The following is a 26177-nucleotide window of genomic DNA, read 5'->3' on the forward strand; positions in this document are numbered from 1 at the left end:
CCTGTTATCTTTCATTTGGAAAAAAAGTCATGAAAAAAAAAATATAAGAGGAAGAGTAGCATGGTTTCCACTCCAGAAGTAGTATTGTTGTTTGAAATAATTTTCCCTAAAATCAATAGACTAGGATGATCTGAAATCCTTTTCCACCAGAATTAAAAAATCTGTATGTTACCACTTAAAACTGCAGTGAAAAAAAGGAAAACAATTAAGTGTCATATAAATATAGGTTTTGAAACAATTACCAAGGAGTAATTTGTGGAAAGGATGTAAAACTCAGGAAAGTGCTCTGGTAGGAATGGCTGTGGCAGAACTGGTATTTTAGCAGCATAACTTATAGTAATCTTTCTCCTTTAACTTCTCTTTGGATTGAGTGAAATAAGCTGTCAATAAGAGCACATTTTTTCCCAGCAGAAACACAGGAGCTTCTGCCAAAACAGCTCTGTACTGGACACGTAACAAAAAAACACAGCATAAGCTTTGCCTTACAGAACGCAGATCATAGCTTTATGTCAGCAAAATGGGCTGACATAATATTGCAATGCTAGATAACTCTACCACATGGTCTGTCCTGATTTTGTTACCCAAACAAAAACCAAAACAATTCCCTCCCTCCATTCTCCTCCCCTTTTCATTCCCTCCCACGTTAAAAGAGAAGCAGCAGCCTACTCGGGCTATAAAAACTCCCAGGCTTTTTGCAGATCTCATCCGGAGCTGGCTAAACATCCTCCCTGAGGACTCTGCTTTCAAACTTTATGTCCCCACCCCTTACAAGTGAGTCATTTCTCCAGGGCTCCCTGAGCTGTTTTAGTCCAGAAACCTCTTCATCATGGACTTCCCACCTGTGTTGGGATGGGTCTTGGCATGGCAGCAATAGAACAACAGGTGACAGCCATAAGTTGCACCAGAGGATGTTCGGGTTGGACATTAGGAATCATTTCTTATCAGAAAATGTAGTAAGCTATTGGAACAGGCTTCCCACGGGGATAGTGGAGTCACCATCTCTGGAGGTGTTCGAGAAACGTGCAACTGTGGCACTGAGGGATGTAGGTTAATGGGTGAGGTGGGGATGGGTTCATGGTTGGACTCGATTACCTTAGAAGTCTTCCCTTCCCTTCCCTTCCCTTCCCTTCCCTTCCCTTCCCTTCCCTTCCCTTCCCTTCCCTTCCCTTCCCTTCCCTTCCCTTCCCTTCCCTTCCCTTCCCTTCCCTTCCCTTCCCTTCCCTTCCCTTCCCTTCCCTTCCCTTCCCTTCCCTTCCCTTCCCTTCCCTTCCCTTCCTATCCAAGGAGAGTGAATTTGTAGCACATAACTTGCAATTTTTGCTTTCTGCTGATTCAATGAAGAGTGCTGATTTCTAGGATTTAGGCTTTACAACGCTCAGCTTTGCAGCATTTAATTTTCAGGTCCTGACCTTATATCCAATGGAGTGAATGAGGGGACTGTAACTGGCAAATAACAGCAGAGAAGAAGAGAGTTGTCCAAAGGCAGTTATTTGAGGTCATCCTCTAGAGATGTCAGAGGACAATGGAACTTTTAAAATCCCTCTCCACTCTTTAGTAACCTACACAGCACTTCATTTTCTAGGTGATGCTAGAAGGAACCATGTCCTCAAACTCTGCTGAAAAAAAACCAAAAACAAACAAACAAACAAAAAACCAGAAGAAAATATACATAGAATTTCAGAAAATGCATACACCTCCATATCCTCTAGAAATATCAGAGAACAAGGGAGCTTCTTAAAACCCTCTCCACCATACAGGAATGTTGCACGGTTCTTTGCTCTGCTAGGTGATTCTAGAAGGATTCATGTAGAAGCACGGAATCATGGAATGACTTGTTTTGGAAGAGATCTTAAAGCCCATCCTGTTCCATGGGCCGACCTTGCCATCCACCAGAGTGGGATGCTCAGGGCCCTGTTGGACTTGGCTTTGAATGCCTCCTGGGATGGGACATCTCAGTTACTCCCATCTGAGTAACCTGTTTGAACACCTCACTGCTGCCTTCTGAGTAAAAAATTTCCTTCTAATATCTAATCTAAATCTCCCATCTTTTATCTCCTATCACCATCTGTGCATGAAAAAATTTTCTCTTCATCCTGTTTATAAGATTCCTTCAAATTCTGGAAGACCACAATGAGGCTTCCCCAGAGACTTCTCAAGGCTAAATAAGTCCATCTTCCTCAACCTGTCATCACAGGAGAGGTGCTCCGTCCCTATGATCATCTTTGTGGCCCTCCTCTGGACTTGCTCTGACAGCTCCATATTCTTCCTGTGCTGAGGGCTCCAGGCCTGGATGAAATATTCAAGAAGATGGGCTCTCACAGGGGCAGAGGGGGACAATCACCTCCTGGCCACACCTCTTCTGATAGTTATTCTTCTGGGCTGCAGGCATACAGTGCTGGCTCATGTCAGTATTTTCACCCACCGGAACCCCCGGCTTTTCTTTTCAGGGTTGCCCTCAATGAGTCATTCTCTCCATCTGTACTCATATCTGGGATTGCCATGACTCAAGCACTTTTCACATGGCCTTGTTGAACCTCATTAGGCTAATACAGGCTCATTTTTCAAGCCTGTCCAGGTCCCTCCAGATGGCATCCCTTCTTTCTGTTGGATCAACTGCACCGCTTAGCTTGGTATCATCTGCAAACTTGCTGAGGGGACCCTAGATCCCACTGTCTGTGTCACTGATAAAGATTTTAAAGAGCCCTGGTCCCAAGACAGATCCCTGGGGAAAATGTCAGATGACAAGGGAGCTTCTTACACCCCTCTCTGCTTTACAGTAGTTCAACATAGTGCTTATACAGGGAAGTGATAGTAGGAGGATCAATGTTCTCAAGCTATACGGAGAAAAGGAAATTTGTAAATAGACTTTTAGAAAACATGTGATTAGTGGGTCCTTCCAAGAGTAGTAGTTGAGCATGGAGCTCCAGGAGTCACTGCAGTCACTCCCGGAGCCCTGCAGGTGTTTGGGACCAGAAGCATTTGCAGCTCCTGGGTTGCTGGGAGCAAGGTGTTCTACCATCTTGTACAGAACTGCTGGAGATGACAGTAGGTTTGAAGAGTTCAGATTTTAGTGAAGACCTTCAATCTGCTGTTTGGACTTTAAATGTTAGCTCTGAAATACCACAACCACCTGATGCAAAATGTGGTTCAAACAACGATAAAGGAGTGATCAATCACTTTCTAATTTTATTTTCACTCTTCATCACTGACTTCATCCAGATCAAGAACTGCCTGCCCTCCTGATGGCACAAGAATTTGTCAAGTGCCCCATCTAAATCAAAAGCAGGAGGATCATGCACTGAGTGGAGTCAGATAGATTTGGTGAATGCTTGGTCTATGCAAGCCCAATGGTAAAGATAGGGAAGCTGCAAACATTAACAGTTTTTTACCTCCATTTTCCTTTGGACTTCATCCATAGAGATTCTCTATGGCACAATTATGTTCCAGCCAGTGGACCTCACAGGCCCTGCTTTACTGGTTTTAGTGCACGGAGAAAGGGTAGGCTTGTTCTATATGTCAGGTTTTGTGTTGTTTGTTGTTGCTGTTGTGGTTATTTGTTTGTTTTGATTTTTATTAAGAGGATAAGAGTGTTCTGAATTCAAAGCAAAAATGTTTTTACACACACACACAAAATATGTTTGGAAACATTTGAACGGCCACAGAAGTCAATTAATAAAAGTTTTATCACCACCAGAGGAGTTATATCTGCCTGCAGAGCAGAACTCAATCATCAGTTTTGCTTCGCAATTTTTGCTTTTTACTGTGTAACGAGGGCAGGGAAAACCCTCGAAGTGTTCCCTGAGCGGGAAGCGATCCTGAGAGAGAAAAATGTTGTGACTCATCTCCACAGCAACCCAGGGGTGATGACGTGAGCACTGCTCTGGCTTATTCTTGTTTAGCAACAACCGTATAATACATAAATACATGTTTGGTGGCTAGGGGATTTTTAAGACAATGATGAATTCTTCACAGATCTTTATCAAACTCCTTAGTAAACCTGTCAGATAACAAAGATTATTGGTAACCATTGTGGCTAACAATTTGATTTGATGCTTATTTGCTGTTTTAATTTTTCCTTCAATAGGATGAATAGGTGCTATTGTTATTTATTTTTTAGGACATGGTCTCTGTTGACAAATGTGAAAACGTCTGCCTGTTCAATAATCCCAGCCTGGGCTGTGATGGAGGTGTGATGTGAGACCTGCAGCCCCAGAGCAATGGCCTGTCCACAGCCAAAACAACAGAAGGCAACAACAGTTTGCTGCAAACCACAGGGATATTTTGCATGTCTGACCTCACATGTAGACATGTACTTGCAGCAACAATGCACACTGGAGCAAGAACAGACTTTTCACAAGCTACTCTACTCAGTACTGATGAGGCCGAACCTGAAGTGCTGTGTCCAGTTCTGGGCTCCTCAGTACAGGAGAGATCTAAACATACTGGAGAGTGTCAAAGGGAGGGCCACCTAGATGATGAAGGGACTGGAGCACCAGGGCTGTGAGGAGAGGCTGAGAGAGTTGGTCCTGTTCAAGCCTGGAGAAGAGGGGGCTCAGGTGCATCTTATTAATATCAATCAATACCTGGAGGGAGAGTGCAAAGGATGGAGCCAGGCTCTTGTCCGTGGTGCCTACTGATCTGGTAAGAGGTAATAGGCACAAACTGGAACATCAGGAAGCGCTTAACTGCGCAGATTGTTGAGCACTGGCACATGCTACCCAGAAACTGTGGAATCTCCTTTGAGATCTCCAAAAACTGCCTGGATGTGGCCATGGGCACCCTGCTCTGACTGTCCCTGCTTGAGCAGACATTGGGCTAGATGGACCCAGAGGTGCCTCCCCAACTCAGACATGCTGTAAGACTGTGATACTGTCAACTCTAGTCAGTATATTTCTCTATTAAATATGGGAAAATTATTTGATGTCTAGTAGATAATAAAGACTTCTTTACAATTTTAAATTCAAGTGAGGAAATTTGTGCCCTCTGCTATGCAGCTCTTAACAGATTAGCTTGGTTTTTATTGATGTTGCTTTTTAAAAAATTATTCCAGAAAAAGAGATAAGTTCCTTCTTTAAGAGAACCAAATCCTTCCATCTCGGCTATTGCAACTGCATTTCTATATCTCATCACTTCAGTCTGTAGCACTTCTCCATGTGCCCAAGGCCAGCATCAGTGTCACACTTTTTTGGAGTACTTTTGCCATGCCATATGCATATATTCATCCGGGTGGCTAATCAGATCCATGTGGAGACTGTCTGCTCTATAATTGAGTCATAAATGCCAGTAAAAGCCATGATGGCTGCTAAGGGAGGTTCTCCATTCACTCAAGTAGCTGTCACTTTCTATTTTATACCTATTACCAAGCTTGAAGTCTCTGAGGTCAGTATGTTCAAGATGAAATGTTTGAGTTTCTTTCAACACTAGAGGCAAGAAATACAGTTTGATGAACCATCACTTAGACACATTTACTATGGCATTTTCTACATGACCAGAAAGTCTCTGACTACTGATAGCAATATCTTTTAACTATTCTTTTGTCCATTTTTGCTATATAACCTCCCTGTAGTTGGACAGGTTTACTCCTATCTCCTTGATGGGGAAACTAGCCATACAGCAATGAATATACTGATTTCCTGGGAATGGCAAAAAAGTTTAAGGCATTTCCAAATCATCACATGTGAGGAGGCAAGTAGGAATGAGGAAGGCAGTTATTTGTGGTGAACTGTGGGTCAGTTAGGAAATATCAATCAGCAGTATTAAAAAATAATTCTGCTGAGGACAGGGTGAGCCACGAGCTTACCAGAATCTGTGGCAGCTTCATAGATATATATAATGCCTCAGTGAACACACACAATGCTAAGTTTTCCACCACAGCTAAGAGAAATGAAAGTCACTCTAGACTGAAGGAGGATCTTTCTAAATGAGAGCGATCTGGCAGCTCTCCTGGAGTGAGCAAGTATCTGGCTGCACAGCAATCAGGAAGGCTTGTTTCCCAATTTGCCTGGCAGTTGGATATGCAAGACATGCTTCATTAAGAAGTATCACTAGATAGGGATGTACTTGCTTTTTGAAACTGCAAATAAGCATAATTCCTGTTACTTTTAAGTGAGTATCAGTTTTCTCTTGAAATTTAGCAGAGGTCTGGTAACAATTACCATATTTTAATGATTATCAACAAAGGGAATATCTAAATCGCAGCAAGTTTTTTAGAAAATAGTTGGTGGTTCTGGAAGTATACGATTTTATTTGTCTGATTTGCATCGGTTTTCCAGGGCCTGATTTTCAAAGGTTTGAATGTTCAGTGCTTCCAGAGAATGAAATTTCTTAATAACTTTGATGAAAACCTGGGAGACATTCAGAAGCATAATTTCAAAAATCTTGGTCTTCTATAGGCTTTTTTTTTACCATTAACTTCCCATTACTACAAAATGGACTGTCAGAAACAGCATTTGTGATCCTGCCACAGTCTTCTTACCAGCCCTGAGAGTTCAAGTAGCATGTCAAGTCCTCCCCACCCTGCCCAGAAAAATGAGATTGGAACTGAATTTATGAGATGCTTTTTCAACAAAAAGTTAAATTTTTGTATTGGGCTAGACAACTTCCTGCAGTCCCTTCCAGTCCAGACTATTCTCTGATCCTATCAGTGTGGGAGCTTTGTCCTTTCCAGTCCATTTTGTATTACTTCATCCATTTCCAGCATGCTTAGAAAAGAGTCCTTTCATCTTACTCCTGAGAGCACTGGCATGAAGGTTGCCCAGAGAGGGGGTGGATGGCCATTTCCTGGAGACATTCAAGGTCAGGCTGGATGAGGCTCTGAACAACCTGATACAGCTGTAGGTGTCCCTGTTCACTGCAGTGGAGTTGGACCATAGTACCTTTAAGGGTCCCTTGCATCTTAAATGAATCTGTGATTCTATGATTCTAGGTGTCTGCTTGAAATGTCAAAGGTAAAGGCAGGATATTTAGAGTAGGAACTTATTATGGTGAGCAGGAAATGCTAAACAAAAAAGTGGAAGACAATGAAGATCTGCAGTTGCGCAGATACAAGAATGCTGAATGAGAAGGTTAGTTTGGCAAGATTCAGTGACATGAAGCTATTATAAACTTCTGAAAATCGACATTGATTTAATTAGAATTCCAGACCTGCCATGGACATCTCATGTCATTGTTGCACTGTGCCTTCCCTACACTCCTCTACTGTCCCCAGGTTCACTTCTGAACATACAGTGTGCTTCAGATCTTCAGCTTATGCTTTCAGCCCTCAGAGATCTGGTGGCAGTGGCTGCTCTCCCCTGTCCCTGCCCCTACTACTGCCCAATTCAGTTTCCTGTCTACACATTAATTTCCTGTATGTATAACAGAAAAGTTGAGATGGATAAAGCAAATTATTGTCCTCCCATAATGCCACTGTAATGCCAAGTATGCCATTGGGGGAACATGCTGGCCTCTTTCCAAATGTGAAAATATGATACAGTGTGGGCTTTTCCTCCTTAAATTAATAGATAACAACACTATCAGAAAATCTAAGCAAAGACTTAACATCTTCCAAGATCGTAAAGACACAATCTCAAACAATCACAGTTTTTCACTTTAAATTATGTTTAAACAGTTGCTTTGAGGATCCTTATGGCTCTGTTAGTTAGTCAAGTTCTATACACAGAGGAAAAATCATTTTGTAAGCCAACAAGCATAGCTAAAGATAAATAAATAAACGATTAAAAAAAAAAAAAAAAAAAAAGGATGAAAAGAATTTGTGGTTCAGATACAGATAAAGGATTTCCAAGCACAGTTAACAGGAAGTTTAAATAGTACAAGACAAAGAAAAACAAACAAGCTTTTGTTAACAAGTCCAACAGTGTTACATTATAAAAAAAATTCTCTACCAATTTGTCACTGTGCAGTTTCATTTTCTCCTGCTCTGAAAGGACTGCGTCAAAGGTGTATTGAAAAGAAAAACGTACGGCAAGTAAATGTACACAAAACAAATATTTCAAATATTTGCTTTTTGGAGGAAGAGAGGGAACTAATGTTTCTATGCCCAGTACTCCTCTCCTAGCTTTTTTTTTTTTTTTTTTTTTTTTTTGCACATTTCTTTCCTGACAATGAAATCAAATTATCTGGGGATAAATACAATTATCATTTTTACAAGATTTTTATTTCAATTTGCTTATAAGAATTTGCTTTTACAAGAATAAGATCTTTGAATATCATGTTATGGAAGTCTATAAAGCATCTGCATCCAGTACCCAAGAAATCCAAACTCCTCCTGAGAAAGAGCTCTGGATTTATTACTGCACCTTGGAAAACAAGCCCCTGAGGACAGCTAACCCTTGCCATTTTATGGCTCACCAACTCTTTGACAGCTGCTTCTGGGTGGCTGCAGGTTATGACACAAATGTTTCTTCAGTAACCATTTACCTGTTCCCTGGTGGATTCCCTTTCCTTAATGTATCCCTTGCTTCAATGGAAACCCAGCCTGCGTAAGTTTATGAAGTCATGGGGGAAAGGAAAGTGACTAACAAAAGAGCCCTAACAGCTTCTAATTCAGCTTTTTTTTTCTTCTTTTTCTTTTTTCTTTCTTTTTTTTTTTTTTTTTTAAAAAAAAAAGGGTGGGGGGGGGGGGGGGGGGGATGTTAGTGAGGGAGTCCCAAAACGTTCAGGTTGCTTATTTGATCTTTGTCCTTTCTTTTCCACTTAGATACTGGGCTGAGTGGAAATCAGCAATGTTAGCAATGTTTATTCTTAAAGCACATAACAAAACAAGGTTGGTATCGGTCATGCTTGGCAACGTTGCTTTGTTTAATCAGATTCAGATATTCAGATGAAACGATGATTGTCAGTCTTCTGCAGAAGCATTGTGAAATGTATCAATGAAAAAACTGCAAAGAATTTACCGCATTTCAAGAGAAGCTTTGCCAATGATTTTCCTTCATAACTTCAATCTAGATAAGCATTTCCAGTAAGACACTGCTCCAAAAACTCTTAGAATTATATGTAGTTTATCTGTTATTATCACAAAAAGTTCTCACTTTTTATTGCTGTAGGAGCTGAAAAGAGGGTCTAAGACAAGGGAGACATCTCCGTGCATTGATGGTAGGGGAGAACTGTTGCATAGTAGTTGTAACACCCAGCTTCTTTATGTAGCATTTTCCACCAGTCCAACTGCAAGCATTATGGAAAAGAAACTGCAAAACATCTGATTTAAACAATTCTGTCAAACTCTTTGTGACAGAAAACTCTTGTATAAGAAATAAGCCTCCCAACCCTGAGCCCTTTCCCTCAAGATGGCTGCCCAGAGACAAGTGGTGTACCAGAGATCTCAGCAGGACTTTGCACATAAGAGCTCTGTGACAATGTGTTTGTAAAAAGGGGTAGGTTTAAAAACACTCTGATAATTAACTGCTTCCATATCACCTCTTTATTTTTCTCCAAACATCTTTCTCCTATTGCACACTATGTTTGCAAGGTAAGTAATTCATACTGCAACCAAATTCCACTTGAAAAGGAGTACAAGCTCTCAAATCTGTTTGTGTGTCTTTGAGAAATTACAATTTAAACATTAAATTAAAAAGGAGGTGAGTTACGGCTAATCTCCCACTTCCAGGTCTATATTCAGTGTCTCCAGTGTTACAGCTGAACTAGTAAGTAGTCAATAGATTGGAAGAGGCTTCTTTCCATAAGTATGCATTCAAAAAATATATAAATCATTGGCTATTGACACTTCATGCTCTCAGATCAGCATGCATCTCAGATCAGATGATTGCTGTTAGTGAAAATGCTGCCAGTGGCGGGATTACTTTCTTCTCGTTTCAAAGTTCTCAAGCAAACAGCACTACAGCTACTTTTTTATGGTCATGTTTTAACATTTATTTTCCTTTCTTTACTGAGTGAATAAGGTGCATTTTAACTTGGCCAAGTCAATAAATCAGTGATCTTGCCATGTTGGTATGGTTCTTGCAGCAAGAGAATCACGTTATCAAACACACTGTACTAGTGCATTCTCATCTCTGGGCACAAGCTTTCTGGGCTTTGTTCCAATCAAAAGCCAGTGAGATAGTGAATGTATGTCTTGGACACTTTATGATTAATAAAGAGGTCTAGAAATATTAGCTTCATAAACAGGCTTTGCAAGGAATACACATTATTAAAATATCCTTGTCAATTCCGGGTTCTAATAATAAATGTATATAACACGTTGTTGATGTATGAGGTGATGGCAAAAGGCAATGATAAGAGAGATGTTATAGCTATAAGATTACCTTAGGTTGTTGGAGGAGGGCTACACCCTTTAGGCAGTCTTTCTAGATGTTTTGTCTGTAAAGGAGGACAACTGTCATCATTCATACCTGTACTTGATCTGTCTCTGCTCCCGTATAGGCATAAGTCCTTGCACATGTGTGGGACCCCTTCCAGAGGCCAGCTGAATTTCTATAGCACCAAACTATGGTGCTCGCCTTTTACCAAGTTCCTTGACATGCTCAGAGATTTAATTTCATGTGTAAATTATGTATGGTGCTAGGGCTGGATCCAGAGGGCCTAGAAAATTCTGGTTGCATTGGATTTATTCCTTAACAATTTATGAGTCTTTGGTATACTTGATCTAATTTCAGGTGGATAAGTAAAACAGCTTTACCCATCACCATCATTTTGGTTTTGGAAAAATGACAAATCATCTGACAGAGTGTAATAATACGTGCTCTGGCAGAGTTGTACATGATCATAACATCAAAGCCATTAAACTGTTTATCCATTTTGCAGTGAATATACAAGAACCTTAGTTACAGTGAATAGTGCAATACCACTGATTTTAATGAAAACAACATTTACTCTATGTTCGAGGCTGGTTCTGGTCCTTCTCAAGATCCTCCTTGTATGTCACAAGAATCAGACATACTACATTGTGATTGAACTTGTTTGCATTCAAAATTAGGAACTTTTAATCCAAAACATTTATTAGAAAATATTTTTAGTAACCCAAAAATGTGAAATTTTAATGTAGGAAATATAACAGAAGATGAATAATCTTCTGTATTACTATTTTTAAAAGGACTTTTTAATAAAAGTACTGTAACTTATGTTTGAGGTTCAGAACCCTTTAAGTAACAGGAAGCAGCAGTTAAATTTCTTTCCATTGTGGCCTTTTAAAAAATTATTACTTACCTTCATTGCATTGCCATTAATTAGTTTACATGCCATTTAAATGGCGGTTTTATGATTTAAATCACAGTGCAAAGCCTGGTGCTCACTAGAAAGTGTGTCTGCCCCATTCAGTCATGACTGAGCCACAGCCTGAATGGTTTCAAATTGGTACTTCAATCAGTAGTTTCCCATGACACAGGAAAATGGATTCCAATTTGCTTTCCTCATGACAGCGTTGTCTCAAGTGGCACACATGACTGGGTCCTTGCTTTTCTCTCGCTTTCCTTCCTGTTCTGCACCCATCCTTTGAAAGCCTCAAAGCCACTGTCTCAGTGCTGGTTCCACTGTGGAGGTGCCCAAACAAGGCTTTCAATCTATGAAGTTTTGTGGGTTAAAAAATACTTTTTTTTTTCTTTTAAATTCGAAGTGAATTATGTAATTGAACTGACTTTTATATTCATCCAACAGAAACAGACTTTGGGGAGAGGGATTTGGTGCCTGTGGACTGAGAGCTAATCTTTGTTTTTTTCCTGCTAGTGAACAAGTGTACTTCTGATCATCATGAAGGTCAAGATGCTTTAAGAAAAAAGTGAAAATGTTGTCATAGAATTATAGAATGGCCTGGGTTGAAAAGGTCCACAATGATCATCTAGTTTCAACCCCCTGCTATGTGCAGGGTCACCAGCCACCAGAGCAGGCTGCCCAAAGCCACATCCAGCCTGGCCTTGAATGCCTCCAGGGATGGGGCATCCACAACCTCCTTGGGCAACCTGTTCCATTTTGTCTCCACCTTCTGTGTGAAAAACTTTCTCCTAATATCTAACCTAAACCTCCCCCATCTCATTTTAAAACCATTCCCCTTTGTCACTGTCCACTCATAAATATCACTGTCCAGCCTTGTAAACAGCTGTTTTCCCTAACAAATGAAAAAAAGCTTTAGGGACGTGAAGGAGAGGGAGAAGGAACGGGAATAGTTTGAGCACCTTTACCTGGAGATTCACAGGACAGTTATGACTGCACTACTACAGCTATTCATGCCCTTGCATTATCAGGACTCAGATAACAATATTCAAGGTCCATCACCCATAGGAAGGAAGATCACAGATCACATTTTTTCACACCTTAAAGTTGCTCAGCCTACTGAAAATCCTTTTGTGAAGAAATATTTTTCTTTCTTTTTCTTCTTTATTTTTTGTTTTTGCTTTTGCCTTTTTTCTTTTATTCCCTTTTCATTTTTTTTCTTTTTTTCTTTTTCTTTTCCTTTTTTTTTCTTTTTTTTTCTTTCTCTTTCTCTTTTTTTCATTTGTAGAATTATTGTAGCAACTTCTCCACACAATCCATTACTGTAACTGATGCACTGCACTGAAATATAGTCATCATGGGATTGAAAGACATCTTCCTTTAGGCAAAAGCATAAATGGATTACACTGCAGTACACTAATAGATCACTGAAATATGTATTTGATTACTTCTGTGGCTTTATCACATATGTACACACCTTGGTTATTTTGGGATTAATGTGTGCATGTGCGTGCAGAGAAGACTCGATAAGATACAGTACCAAATGAAACGTAAGTTGTCCATCTCTTTCACTAATCCATTTTAGACATTGAACATTACCATCTGTTTTGGAGGCAGAAAAGTAAGTTGTTCAGAGAAATAACATGCCCTGGAAAAATCACTTGCTAACTTACTATTCACTAGAGAGTGATTAATGCACAAAAGCTTAACCCTTCTAAAGTTTTCTGATATGTTTGTTTTAGAAATTTTTCTGGTAGAAATAAAAAGGGAGAGAGAGAAAGAGAACTAGAAAGACAACAATTTTGTTCATCTAGCTTATGCAAGCAATAAGCCTGTTTGCTGAGACTGCATTTTTGTTAAGATGATCTGGACACACTATATAGTTCCTTTTATTATAGGTCATTGTAAAGGCAGCTGCCTTGTTTTGATCAGACCCCATTAGTATGGCCTGTGACTCTATCTATGCCAGTAAATAAAGCTGTACCAAAGAATCTCTGAACACAGGAGGTCAGTAGTCTCTAATGTCAGGCTGTTAGAACAGTCCATGACAATGTGTTGGTTGGAGTCATCTCCCAGAAGTGTTTAAAGTGTTTAAATATTAATGCAGATCAAGGACATCATTTCCATTTGGTGGAGGGAGTATGCCCTCCTTGTTCCAAAAGGAACAACACAGCCAAAGCCACAACAGGCACCTTGGCATTAAAGCCACCAACTGGTCCTGGACAATTTACAGCTACAAATGCAGTCATATGATCCCCAGTGATTCTCTGCATTCATTTGCGTCTCTATCTGTTCTTTCTCAAGTTAAAGGCTAAAAATTCTATGGGGAAAGGAGTTTCTCTTTGTTCTCTTTGAGCATGCAGCATACTAGGATCCTCATCTGTGACTGTGACCCCTTCTGCATTCCAATTAATAAATCACTCTAATTCTGAATAATGCCTGAGACAAGACTATTGTAAAGAACAGTTTAGAAAAGAAGATAGCAAAAGACAGAGAATAAAGCAAACGCATATCTTAACTGCTGTGGGAACCATTTACCCACTTAGACTTGCTTTTCATGGACACATATGGTGGGTCACAGAACAAGAAACTAAAGGAAGATATGAACATAATTTTCATATTTTGGTATCTATTGAGTCTGGTAAGACTCTCATGCAGTCATAAAGAAGTTCCTACACTGAATGTGAGGAGTCTGGAATGAAGGACTGATTGCCCTTAGATTTTCTTGCATTATTTCCTTATTTCCTCCTAACATTACTGAACACAAACGCTTGTAATTACGTTTAGGGGGGAATCCTGCCTTCATGCAAAGCAACATGGGATTCTAGCAGCAAGAAAAATACATCTGGACAACTTGGTAACCTCCCAAACTTTAAAGTATTAAATCTGTGACTGTATTTCTTTCCAGTCCATGTGGAAATCGTCAGTCTAAAACTACAGAGGGCTGGTGTTGACAATTTTGATGCATTCAGGGCACTCCCAAACATTACAGATGTACTGATGCACCAGTTAGAGTTCTGACGTTAACAAAAATGTATAAATATTACAAACAATCTGATTGTAAACTAACAGATATGAACAATTCATGTGGGAAATATATTGTTGCTGAAGGCAAAGTAGTTACAGCCCAGAAGTGATGTGACATGAGAAAGTGACTTTGAAGCATAGTATAGCATATCTGAGAAAACTCATTAGTTCTTGAAAGTATACTGTGGAAAAACTTAACTGCTTTGTCTAAGGGATAACATTTGTTGGCAAGAGCAGCACATGAAGAAAACCAATTATATCATACATATTGTCAGGGAGGACCTTTTTCTGCTCTCTGTTTCAGGCATATAACCTATTATCTTTGATACACAGAAAAACAGTACTTTTCTTTGAGAACTGAGATGATGAAATCAAATACAGTGATAGGGTTAGTTTTTTAAGTCCCAATTAACTAATCAGGTTAATTCAGTGGCATTTCATAGTGTATAAATCAAAGTACCTTTGTCTATTAGGCAGCTTTAAAATCTACCTTGGAGACATTTCCTTTTCCCCTTCAACATCTGTCTTAGCTGTTTATATCCCAGGGCAATACCTTTGTGAACAGTTGGCCAATAACAAAGGGTAAATAAGAAGAGACATCTCAGGCAATATTTTCAGACATTATATGTTCAGACAGTTTCACTGACTTCAGTCTCCTTTATCTTTAAGTCAAGTCTTCTTGGGATTGCCACAGTACCCAGAAATATCCCCCTTTTGTGGGAAGCTGCTCTGCTTTCCCATTTTTTACTATGTCATTGGTCTGATGAATCTCCTCCATTGCACTTGGACTTTTAAGTCAAGAGTCTAGGCTTTCCTCAAAGTTATCCTTACCTCAAATACAAGTTACTGATCTGAAGCATTGACCTATGCAGTAATCGTTAATTCATTTATGACAGAGGCATTAGGTCCTAGAGTCTTTTGATTACGCTCTGATGCAGTAATTAAAGTTTATAGCCATCACAGTTAGAAAAGATGCTTAGAACAGCATACATTTTCTACATCTTTTAACAACTGTAAACTTCAAGCTCTGCTACTCTGGGAGACTCCAACAAAATTATTCCATGAATAATGAGTGAATGACAAAAAATTAATAGATTTTGGGTTGTACATCCTTCTAAAGCTAAAGAGACTTAGGAAGGATCACAGTACAAGTATGAACACAGTAGGCCCACGAGACTCTTCAAGAGTATTCAAGTCACCCCAAATCAGGCACACATGAAGTGACATATTCAAATTTATTCAAAGATTTTAGCTTTTGAGAGAGTTACATAATTTTGATTAGAATGGATTTCTAGAGAGGTTGAAAAGTAACTTCCTTGCTAAATATTGTAGATATCCAGCAGCTCATTACTTTTTTTGTGTGCACGATTTAAAAAATATGTATTAGGACAACTGAAAATAAAGAAAGATAAGAGTCATCAATACCCATCCTGACCCTCTCCCCATTAGCATTTTCGCCTCCAGTCTCCCATGAAAATCAGGAAACTTCAGATGTGGTAGTCTGTCCTGAACAGATAATGTAGTTTCTTTTTCGTTTTTCACGACACACTGAATTATGGATGGAGTCTTAATTAGGAATTTTCTTGTCTACATATGATAGTATCTTGGATATGCTTCCTCCTGTACTGAAATGGAAATAAATATTTGAGGTGCTGAATGTTCCTTATTGTCATTAGTAAAGGCTTTTTAAAAGAAAGTTAATTTGGCTTCCATTTGTTGTTGACTGCACTTTCTAATTATGTTTGCCTGCTGCCTTTGCCAACATAATGGCTATGGTGGTGAGGAAGTAAAGTTCATTTACTTTATAACAAGCATAATAACATTCTTAAAGGGCATATTTTGAAAGAAAACAGGCCATCGTGAGATCAGATTCAAGCAAGCGGGCTGTTCAGAGTCTGCATTTGCCTTTTTGGTCATAATGAACACACATGCCAACATCTACACTGGAAAACACATGTGAGTCCATAGCAGTGGTAGGGCAAACAGCTGCCTAGCTCAAGCCCACAGGCAAAAAAATACCATAGGAAGTTTAATTTTGAGTTTTCACCCACTTATTGGAAAATACAGTAAAATAAATTGAATTACAGATTTTATATCATGGCCAAAGTTTTCACATCTGCCCAGGAGATTCGGATATTAAGTTTGTAAGGTTTAACAGGGATGGTGGGCCAACATCTTAACACAGTTTTGGAAATTTCAGTGTCAGAACATGAAGGGAAATATATAAAACACATTAGATGACACAAAGATATTAGATGACTGCCTTCTTCTACCATAACTATCCTGAGGCTCTCATGCACAGACTAAGGAATCACCCGTCCCTCCTTTTCCATCTCCCTTGTAGACTGGGTGATTGACATAACCGATCGGTTCATTTTAGCAGGTTTCACAAGTGGTCTGGAGATCAGAGTAATATCCTACCTTTCTTTCTCACCAGCAGAATCTTATACAATTTGAATTATTGAGAATCTCCTGAGTACTTCTGGGAGCTGGAACCCACATCTAGCTGAGCTGAAGGAGCTATGTGCTGCCCTGATGTACAGCTCATAATGAAGCTAGAGGCCATACCCACATTGTTCTGTTTTCCTGAGTCTGTGTAATTAAAGGTGCCTTGGATACAACTAGTAACTCCTCACTTTGCAGTGCAAATTGCTGCCAGCTAAGTAAATCAGTGTTTTAAAAGTGACCTAAGACACTGGTTTTGATCTTCTCTGTTGGGCAGTGAAGAATGGCAAAACTGGCCTTTCTGCACTTTAGAAGCAGGTGAGTGCTGGCTGTGTTTCTGCTAAGCCCCACCAGCTTGTCCCCTGTCTCTTGCCTCTGGCTATCTGAGTAAGGCCTTGGCAAATGTCTGCTTGTTTCCATCTTGCCTGAACACTTGTGTTCCTCCTTCTGGAAACCAAGGCAAAGGGGTGGAGGGCCAGGGCACAGTTAGGTCATTTCCCCACAGGGCTTCTTGGGCGTCAGGGGCAAGCAGCCAAAGTCCATCATTTTACATTGAGCTTCTGTTTACCAATTCACCCTTGACAGCACCATGGCACATCCACAGTGCCTCAAGTCCAGTCTGCCCTTCCATGTAGGTCATACTCTTGCAAATTTGGCATCTGAAGCATATGGCCCAAAGCTTTCAGGATCCCCATGCTCAAGCACACCTGTCTGGTAAGAACAATATCTGTGGCCACGTGGCTGTCAGTCAACTTCAGTAAGATGCCAACAAAACAGCCACCAATAGTGAAGTGTTGCAGGTGGGGATAGCCCACTCTATTTACAGCTACTGTGAATGACAAAGCAGAAAGTCATAGGCAAAGTGTAGGCCAGAATGCATAAAGAAGCTGTGTCTGTATGTCCATATAATTCTTATACTTTAAAGTAATTCATGGGGCAATTTGTAAAGAAATCTGGAAGCTGCTCTTCCTTGTATGTCTCTCAATTCTGCTGGCTAGAAGCTCTGGATTCACAATAGGGTATGCATCCCTAGGGAAAAGCTCATTTGCAATTTATTTACACTTTACATGAGATTCAGCATGTTACTGGAGAAAGTTGCTTTGACATATGAAGAACATGTCACCAGCTCTGTTAAAAACTGGCCTTACCACTAGTAGACCTACTTGATTCATCCAAAGCATGGTAAAAAACATGCAATATCTAAATGAAGAAAATTGCAGACTTAAATATCAAGGGGAGGTTTATGTGAGGGCATAGGATTGTGGCTTTCTTTGTGAATTTATTGTTGGATCTATCTGTAAGCAAATATTCTCACATTTTTGAAACATATATTTTTTAAAAAAGAAGAATTATCTTGAGAAGTAGAAATACAGCTGATTGAAGGGTACTGAGTGATACTGAAGTGATGCTGCCAGGTATTTCTTTATGAGCTTCCTTGGCAAAACATTTATGGACATACTCAGTGTTACTGGGATTCAAGAGCCTGACTAAAATTTAGCTTTACTGGCCAGGCATGATAGCAGAATGACAACCTCAGTGCTTTATTCACACCAATGACTTAATAATGATATTACTTTTAAAAAAAAAACTCCTATAAAAACTATCATATGGAGATTACTATTTTTTTGTTCCACCTATTTTTATATAGAATCCTGTGAGCGTGTTTCTCCTTCTTTTTTTTTTTTTTTTTTTTTTTGTTTTTGTTTTTTGTTTTTTATGTGTTTGTTTGTTTCCTTTTGGTTCCAGAAAAGAAAAGAATAGAGCTCCTAATTGCTCTCAGCAATGTTTTTCAAGTTAGTGTCTCAAGTCTTCTGAAGTCTCTGAAGTCTCTGAGACTTACCATCCCTAGAGACAGAGTACCAGACAAGATAAATCAGTAACAGAAACACAGTGGAGAGTCCTCTTTATGATGTCCTGTCATTGTGTCTTCTCCCACAGTCGGGGTCAAAGTGAACAGCAAATATGAGTGCTGTTAGAACTTTGTCCTTAATGTTCATTACCTTCCTTGACAGAGCAGGTCACTGAACCAGCACCAGTAAGATGGAGCTGATGTACCAGCTTACAATTATTACATGGTTTTGAGCTCATTTTCCATGTTTTTATCCTATCTCCACTTTTGGCAGAAGAATTGAACCCCTAGAAGCCCACCACAGATTTGAGTTTATTATAACAGATAAAGCAGATTTAAAATCAATTATTTAACAGTTGTTCTAAGTCTTGTTAGTGTTTTACTTGACTCCTATGATGAAAAGAGTTATGTGCAATTATCAAGACAATTTTAACACACTGAAACAAATTAATGGTAACTGCACTTACACTAATATTCTGTCATGCTTTTGACTGGGATAGAGTTATTTTCTTCACAGAGGACTGTACAATGCCATGTGTGTTGCAGAGCAGTGCCTAAACAGCCTCAAGGACTTCAGCTTCATGAGCTGTCCTGTCACTGGGTGGGCTGAGGCTGCATCAGGAGGTGGGAGGGGACAAAACCAGGATATATTCCGTGCCATGACATCATGCTCAGCAACAAAAACCAGGAGGAAGTGGAGCTATTTGTAGTGATGTCATTTGTCTTCCCAAGAAATCATCACATGTGATGAGCCCTGCTTTCCTGGCAGTGGCTGAACATCTGCCTGTTAATGGAAATTCTTTACAATGCAAATGAATTTGTTGCTTTGCTTTGCTTGCATACGCAAGTTTACCTTGTAAACTGTCTTTATCTAAGCCCATGAGTTCTTTCACTTTTACCTTTCTGATTCTCTCCCCTGTGCCACCCAGGGAGAGTTAGTGAGATGCTGAGCTGTCTGCAAGGGGTAAGCCACAATATATGCAAAGCATTTGAAAGTTATGTTATCTTTGTGTGCAGGCTCCACATATTTAAGAGCAGAAACTATTGATATTTTACACAGTTGTGAGATTTATGTTAATTCTCATAGAACTAAATATAAGGCAAAAAATATTTCCCTGATGTTTTGGTAGTTTTGATGAAGACGAAAATCTAACCAAAATAAATTCTTAAGTAATAAACTATTCATATTTAATAAGAAACAATAAATGAGATCTATGTTATGGAACATAAATTTTGTCTCAACAGCTGAATTCCAGTTTCACAGTACTGATGGACAAGACATTTGAAATTCCCTAAAAAACAAGAAAAACTGGTTTGAACTATATGTGAAAAATCTTCATAAATTACTAAAGACTTATGGTGCATAATTGTGGTATAGAGTTTCTGCTAAAATCTCTGATAAATGTTAGATAAGAGAGAATTTCTTAAATTTAGTGACCTCGCATCTTCACCGCAGCATACACTACAGTATCTGGAGGAGACGGGTGTTGCTCCATTTCTATACCAGGAAAACTGGTACTTTATGTCTTTGAGAGGTTGAAATCTGGGGTTTACCTCCATTTTCACTATAAGACTGAGAAAAATCCCTCCTTTTCTCTCTCCAAATCCCACCAGCACACTGCTATGATGTCAAAGTGCGTCTAAGAAATTCTAAAGCTGTGTACTAGTAAATCATTGAAATGAATCATTGAGTCTTAAAAGGCAGAGATTCCTCTTTTAGGAGAAGATTTCATCCTTTCACGTGTGCCACAAAAGGGGAAATGCATGGAATCACTTGTCCAAATAATCTGCATCTCCAGCAAAACATGTAGAGACATCAGTGTACTAAGAAGCACTTTAAACAGTTTCCCAAATATCTTTCTTATGTCTGTGACTGACCTTTTTTTTCCTAGTGTTAGACACAAACCCACCATTATCTCCTTGACAGAGGCACATTGGGCAGCTCTGAGGTTATGAGTTGCCATTGCATTTATCACCTTCTTTTCTCTCTCTCCGGTTTTTGTGATCCCGACAGTTGTTTGGGCTCAGTTTTCACTGGCCGGCTGGGATGAAACTGACACTGCCCTTCAGCTGAAAAATCCAGTGGCTGGGTGGGCCCAGAGGAATGGCCTTTTTTCCCCCTCCCTGTTTAAGCCTCTTGTGAGTAACTCCCTGCAGCTGTTCATAAACATTGCCTTCTGAATGGAGTGAGAGAAGTCTGGGGCAGGCCCTGCTCTTGCTGTTTATCAAATGAAAATAAATACCGCCGTCAGCCGTTGTACTGAGGATTGCTGCGTGTAGCCCGATACCTTCTCAATCACCTCAGTCTGTTTTTTCTAAAAGACTTTTACACTATTAACTCTCTGGAACCCAAAGTGTCCCAAATGATGAATTTATTAATAAACACACATGACACAAGGTAAAAGTATATTTGCCATCAATCTTGTTTCTGATAAATCACTCAATTATTGGCAATAGAGGAAGATAGTTATTAAAAGTGAAAAGTTGAAGACTATATATATGGGTGAGCAGCAAGCATGTCCTGGAAGACAGAGAATTTTACCTTTCAGGAAATTGTTATGCTGAAATTGGATATAGGCACACACCCTGCACACTTCTTTGCCAACCCAAGAATCCACCTGATCTGGTTTCATCTCTCATCCTGCTGGGGACTGCCACCACCCTGAATGAGCTGATGGGACAGATTGTGTCTCCTTAGTGAATGTTGCATACCCCCATGGGCAGGCTTGTTTGAACAGCCAGCACACTACTCACTCACCAATCACCATCATAGGCAAAAGAAAAGCACCCTCTTCTACCTCCTCCCCCTGAGTGATGCAGGGGAATGGGAATGGGGGATGTGGTCAGTCCATTATGCTTTGCCTCTGCTGCTCCATGTGGGTTCCCTCCCATAGGATGCCATCCTTCCTTAACTGATCCTACATGAGCTTCCCGTTGGCTGCATCTCTTCCAAGCCCTGCTCCAACATGGATCTGTACCATGGGATCCATCCTTTAGGAAGCACTCCAGTACAGGCACCACTGGGCTCCCTCAGCCCTCCTGCCCCACCGCAGGCTCCTTCCCATGGGCTGCAGGTCCAGCCTGGGACTGCTCCTGTAAGGGCTCTCCATGGGTTGTGCCTCCTCAAAGCCTCAATCACCACAGCACCATAGGCTTCTCCATGGCTGCACGTGGAGATCTGCTCTGTGTGGTGCCCATGGGCTGCTGAGGATAGACAGCTTCACCTTGGGCTTCTTCTGGGCTGAAGAGAGGTTCTACTCTGCTCCTGGAGCACCTCCTGCCCTCCTTCTGCACTGGCCTTGATGTCTTAAGGGCTGTCTTGCTCACGTTATTTCACTGCTGTGAGCAGTTTTTCCCGTTCTTAAACCTCCTCTCCAGAGTCACAACCAGCTTTGGCTCAGCTCTGGCTAGTGATGGGTCCTATCTGGAGCCAACTGTAGCTGTCCCTTCCAGCTTCTGAACTCCTCATAGAGGCTACACCTGCAGCCCTCTTCTACTAAAATCTTGTTATATAAATCTGATATGCCAATGCTCTCTCCCTCTCTCCCATCACTGGTGGTCATTGGCTCTCCTATGTGTTGGGCCTGCATGTGTCTCTGCAAGGTTCTTCCTTGTCCTGTACAGCCATGAAGATCTCCACTTGTCTAATGAATATCAACAATGGACCCTTACTTAAAGAGCTTATTTTAACTAAAGAGGACTGTTTTTAGCTTGTTGTCTGTCTGAGACAGAGGATCTAAGGAAAGGAGCAACCTTGCCCAAGGGCATAGCAGCAAAATTATGGAAGAGGGCTGGCCATGACAATGTCCTCAACTGGCACAGCTAGGGCTGGCCAGAGATGTCTAGCCACAAAACCAAGTGTAGGATGTAAAAGCAAGGGGCCTGTTGTTTTCAGTTTAGCTCTTGCTTTTCCTTTGATCTTTCCAGCTCTGTTGTTGTCTAAACATTTCTGCTTGATTGCATTACTAAAAACAGGATGAACTGTTTTAGCACTCGAAGGTTTTCTTTTTGCTTGTCTTTTTCTTGTCTGAATTCTGTAGAACAGAGATCACACATGATACATGGATTATTTCTGTCTGATGAATGTGTGAAGAGTCTACTCATTTTTCAACATACTTGAATGCTGATAACCTTTCAGTAAGGACTTTCCCCCTCCACAAAACATGCAATTTCTTCTTCTTGAAAAAAAAAAAAAAAAAAAAAAAAAGGCTTTTGAAACAAATACCCAACCACCGAGCATTTTCTGATTGATGTAATGCCATCCCCTGATGAATTCTCTCTTCTGAAGCCATTCTAAGTGGTCTAAATTCTGGTGCTCCTTTCTCTTTACATTTGTCTTAATGGGTTGTTGGGTAGAGCTCTATCAAGATTTCTTGCAGCATACTCTTTGTTGTATTAACTGTCTTCATACACATATACAACATAAAAAATGGGATTCAGATCTTTATGAGAAGCCTTATATGTGGCTGTAACAGAACTAATGAAAAAAAATAAAATAACAAAGCAACAATCTGAATGCAAGTGGGGTAGTTCCATTCATAACGTGCAGTGTTGTCATAAAATGTGGCAGAAAAAAACAGAAGCCCTTTGAACAAACCCTTCCGGGATTTTATAATTATCTCTCTTTTCTGAAGCATTAGTTAACTGTGTTTCTAAGAGTTTGACTTCACTGTCTTGGTAATGTTATTGTAAAAATTTATTTTTGCTTTGGTATGCATAACTTCCCAACAACTCACAAAACAAAACTAAAAATGGAACTTTGGAAACTGCATTGTTTTACAACATATGACACACAGGACACTGGAAAATGTGGAATTTTTAGATCACAAAATAAATTATTGCATCACCTAAAACAAGTCCTCAGAAACCTGATAGAAGTTGCAGACCATGCAAGGACCCTATAATGTGAAGTAGACCTTGCCGTGTGAACCTTGTTTCATAGTTCGAGGTCTGTGTCCAACACCATTTTGCAACTGTTTGAATTCTGGAATAACAGGAAATTCTATTGAGTTCATTGTATTGTTGAGATCTCTAAGTGTCCTAGCTGAGAAACCTTCCTAAATTTTGACATTATAATAATCAGATAGCAACAGGTATGCTGCATGGAAAAAGTAGCCCCAGATACTAATATGTGGTGATGTACGAAACAGTATTAACTGGGATCTTATAAAAGGAATGGTTAATTTTCTGAAACAATCTGTCCTGTCTAGCTTATATTCTCTCTGGACATCAGTGACTATGAAGCTGTGATTAGATAGATGACATTAAAGCTAAGATCATTTTATTCTTTTATAAAGAAAGCAAAGCCTTGTATTTGAACAAAAGAAAGTCAGTGTCCAGCGAGCATCCCCTTGTCTCTGTCTTTGTTGTTCTCAGTGTGCAACAATCACTTTGAAGCGTCATTTTACTACGGAGGCACTTGTGTGAAGAGTAGCCCACAGGACCCTGCAATGGTGATTAGTCTTTGTAAACTCCCGGATCCTTTGTGCCAGACCTTCAGCATGACAGTTCAAATGGGTTAGGAGTTCACTCTCACTTAATTAATCCCAGATTTTGTTCATATGGCACACGTCGTTGGTGGCAGGACTCCTAAGCTGGACTGCATAGGTATGAAATCAGCTAACAATGACTCCATTTTTCTTGGTGGCTCTCCGTAAAGCAGGCCTCAACTTTGCAAGGAAAAAAAAAAAGTCCCAAACCAAACCAAAACACTCTCCCTCAAAGCAAACAAGCAAACAAAAACCCAAGGCAAGGTAAACAATTTCCTTTAAAATTTCTGCTTTAAATGTGATTTGCCAGACCCAAACTTGCAGACTGTCAAAAATTTATTTAAACATTATTTTCTTTAATATATAGTCACTATCACCAGAAATTGAGCTGTTTCAAACTCTGAACTCTGTCCCTTATGACATTACCTATCCTGCCACTCTGTGAAGTGTTATTCTTTTTCTGTAGACATTTACTGTTAACTTGAGATATATCCATATTATTGGATGTATCCAGATTCTCTACTCTGTGGTTTGCTTTTCCTTTCCAAACAATTGCTCAATGAAAGCAGAGCTGTGTTTGTGAAAGTGAGCAAATTCTTTTTCAAAACACATGACAGAATGAAAATTTGCCCTCAGTGAAATATCACTTGTTGAATGCAACCTGAAACAGTGATTATTCTTTCACTGTAAAGCAGGTATACTATGATTGGAGAAAGACTTTATAAATGCAAGTGTATACACAGACATGTAAAAAAATTCAATATCAGTGCACAGTCATAAACCTTTGTGCACTTGGTGTTCTCCTAAGAATTTTCAATATACACAACCACGGTGCTCAAAGCACATGTTCCAAGATCACTTGGATGAACACATGGATATGTGTACGCACATGTGTATATATAACACAGACATTTGCAGTAACTTAATTTTCATCTGCAATTGTGTAAAACACCAATACTTTTTATCAGGAATGAAGGATTTAAAAAACCTGTAATGATGTTAGAAAGATAAAATGAATGGACATGCCTTTTCCATATTTTATCCTTGTGTAAATCTCTGGAACATGTTTTCTTTAAATAGGGTCAAAAACGTGGTCTTAGTGGAGATGCATTTTGGCAGAGTTTTAGAAAAAAAAAATAAATAAATAAAGGAAAATAAAGCCAGCAAACAGATCAGAAGAACTACTTTGTGTACATGTCTATAAGGGTTATTATTATTTTTTTTGTGAATATCTCAGAACAGATTTTTGTGCTACTGATATATAATTCCAGGACAAATAATGATCACCTTTGTCCATTCATTGATTGCTTGGGTCACATCAGTGTTTTATTTACTTCAGCTGCCATTAGAGTTCGTTATTACAATCTTTCAGCACAGGACTGCAGGGAATCCTCTTCTTCCGGTACAGAAAACTAGGACAACCACAATTAGATAACAGGCCTGCAGCAAAATGACATTGTGTCCTTAAGGCAATAGAGTTACTAGGCTTAAGGAATGTGATTGCCAAGATAGCATCAACCATATCCTGAGACTGGGAAAAAGGACTCTCAGAGTGAGGACAAGTGTTTAAAGGCCACTGGAGTATTCTTTGAACAGAAAATACAGCACTACCTTTGTCATATTGGTGCCTTTTCCACTGGTGTTTTCCAGATCTTGGATGAGATCAGCTTGTGCTCAAACAGAGCTTTCCAAGGCTTAATCCAATCAAAGCAGAGGGTTGATAGCTGAGTGAGCAAAAATGCTTTGAAAAACTCTGCAGGATTAGTACAAAATGCCTTTAGATTAAAGGTATATAAATAAAAGTATATTTAATCTAAAGGCATTGGTTAATCCAAATAAACTGGGTAACTTCGGGATTTCTTTAGACATACTTAATTTCTTGATGATGATAATGCCATCATGCTCAGCAGCTCAAGAGTCCATCCAGTTCTGATGGACAGCAAACTGGTTGTAAATGTGCGTGATTTTCCTATCTGGTGTTTATTATCACGTCCCAGAACATCTGGGTGTTAATGTATTAGGAGGTAGGAAAATTCTACAAGCCCAACATTCTGGAAGATGTGTCTGCAGGAATGCAAGTTTTGATAGTTAAAGTGTCTATGCTCCTACATTTAAGCATACACTAAAAATCATTAAATGTTTCAAAGGTGAATAGTTCATGACCCTTTTCCTTTGGCACAAAGGTTCTTTCTCACCCTATGATGAAA

At 39.7% G+C, this 26177-nt stretch overlaps 1 protein-coding gene across 4 annotated transcripts in view; it reads right to left on the reverse strand.

The window, feature by feature from the left end:
- LOC146761696 (uncharacterized) overlaps positions 1-26177 on the reverse strand; it is a 131349-nt gene that overhangs the window by 26300 nt on the left and 78872 nt on the right. The window lies entirely within an intron of this gene.

This window comes from Coturnix japonica, chromosome 2 (genome assembly GCF_054131305.1).
Source record: "Coturnix japonica strain WE chromosome 2, WE-NBRP24, whole genome shotgun sequence".
Lineage (NCBI taxonomy): Eukaryota > Metazoa > Chordata > Aves > Galliformes > Phasianidae > Coturnix > Coturnix japonica.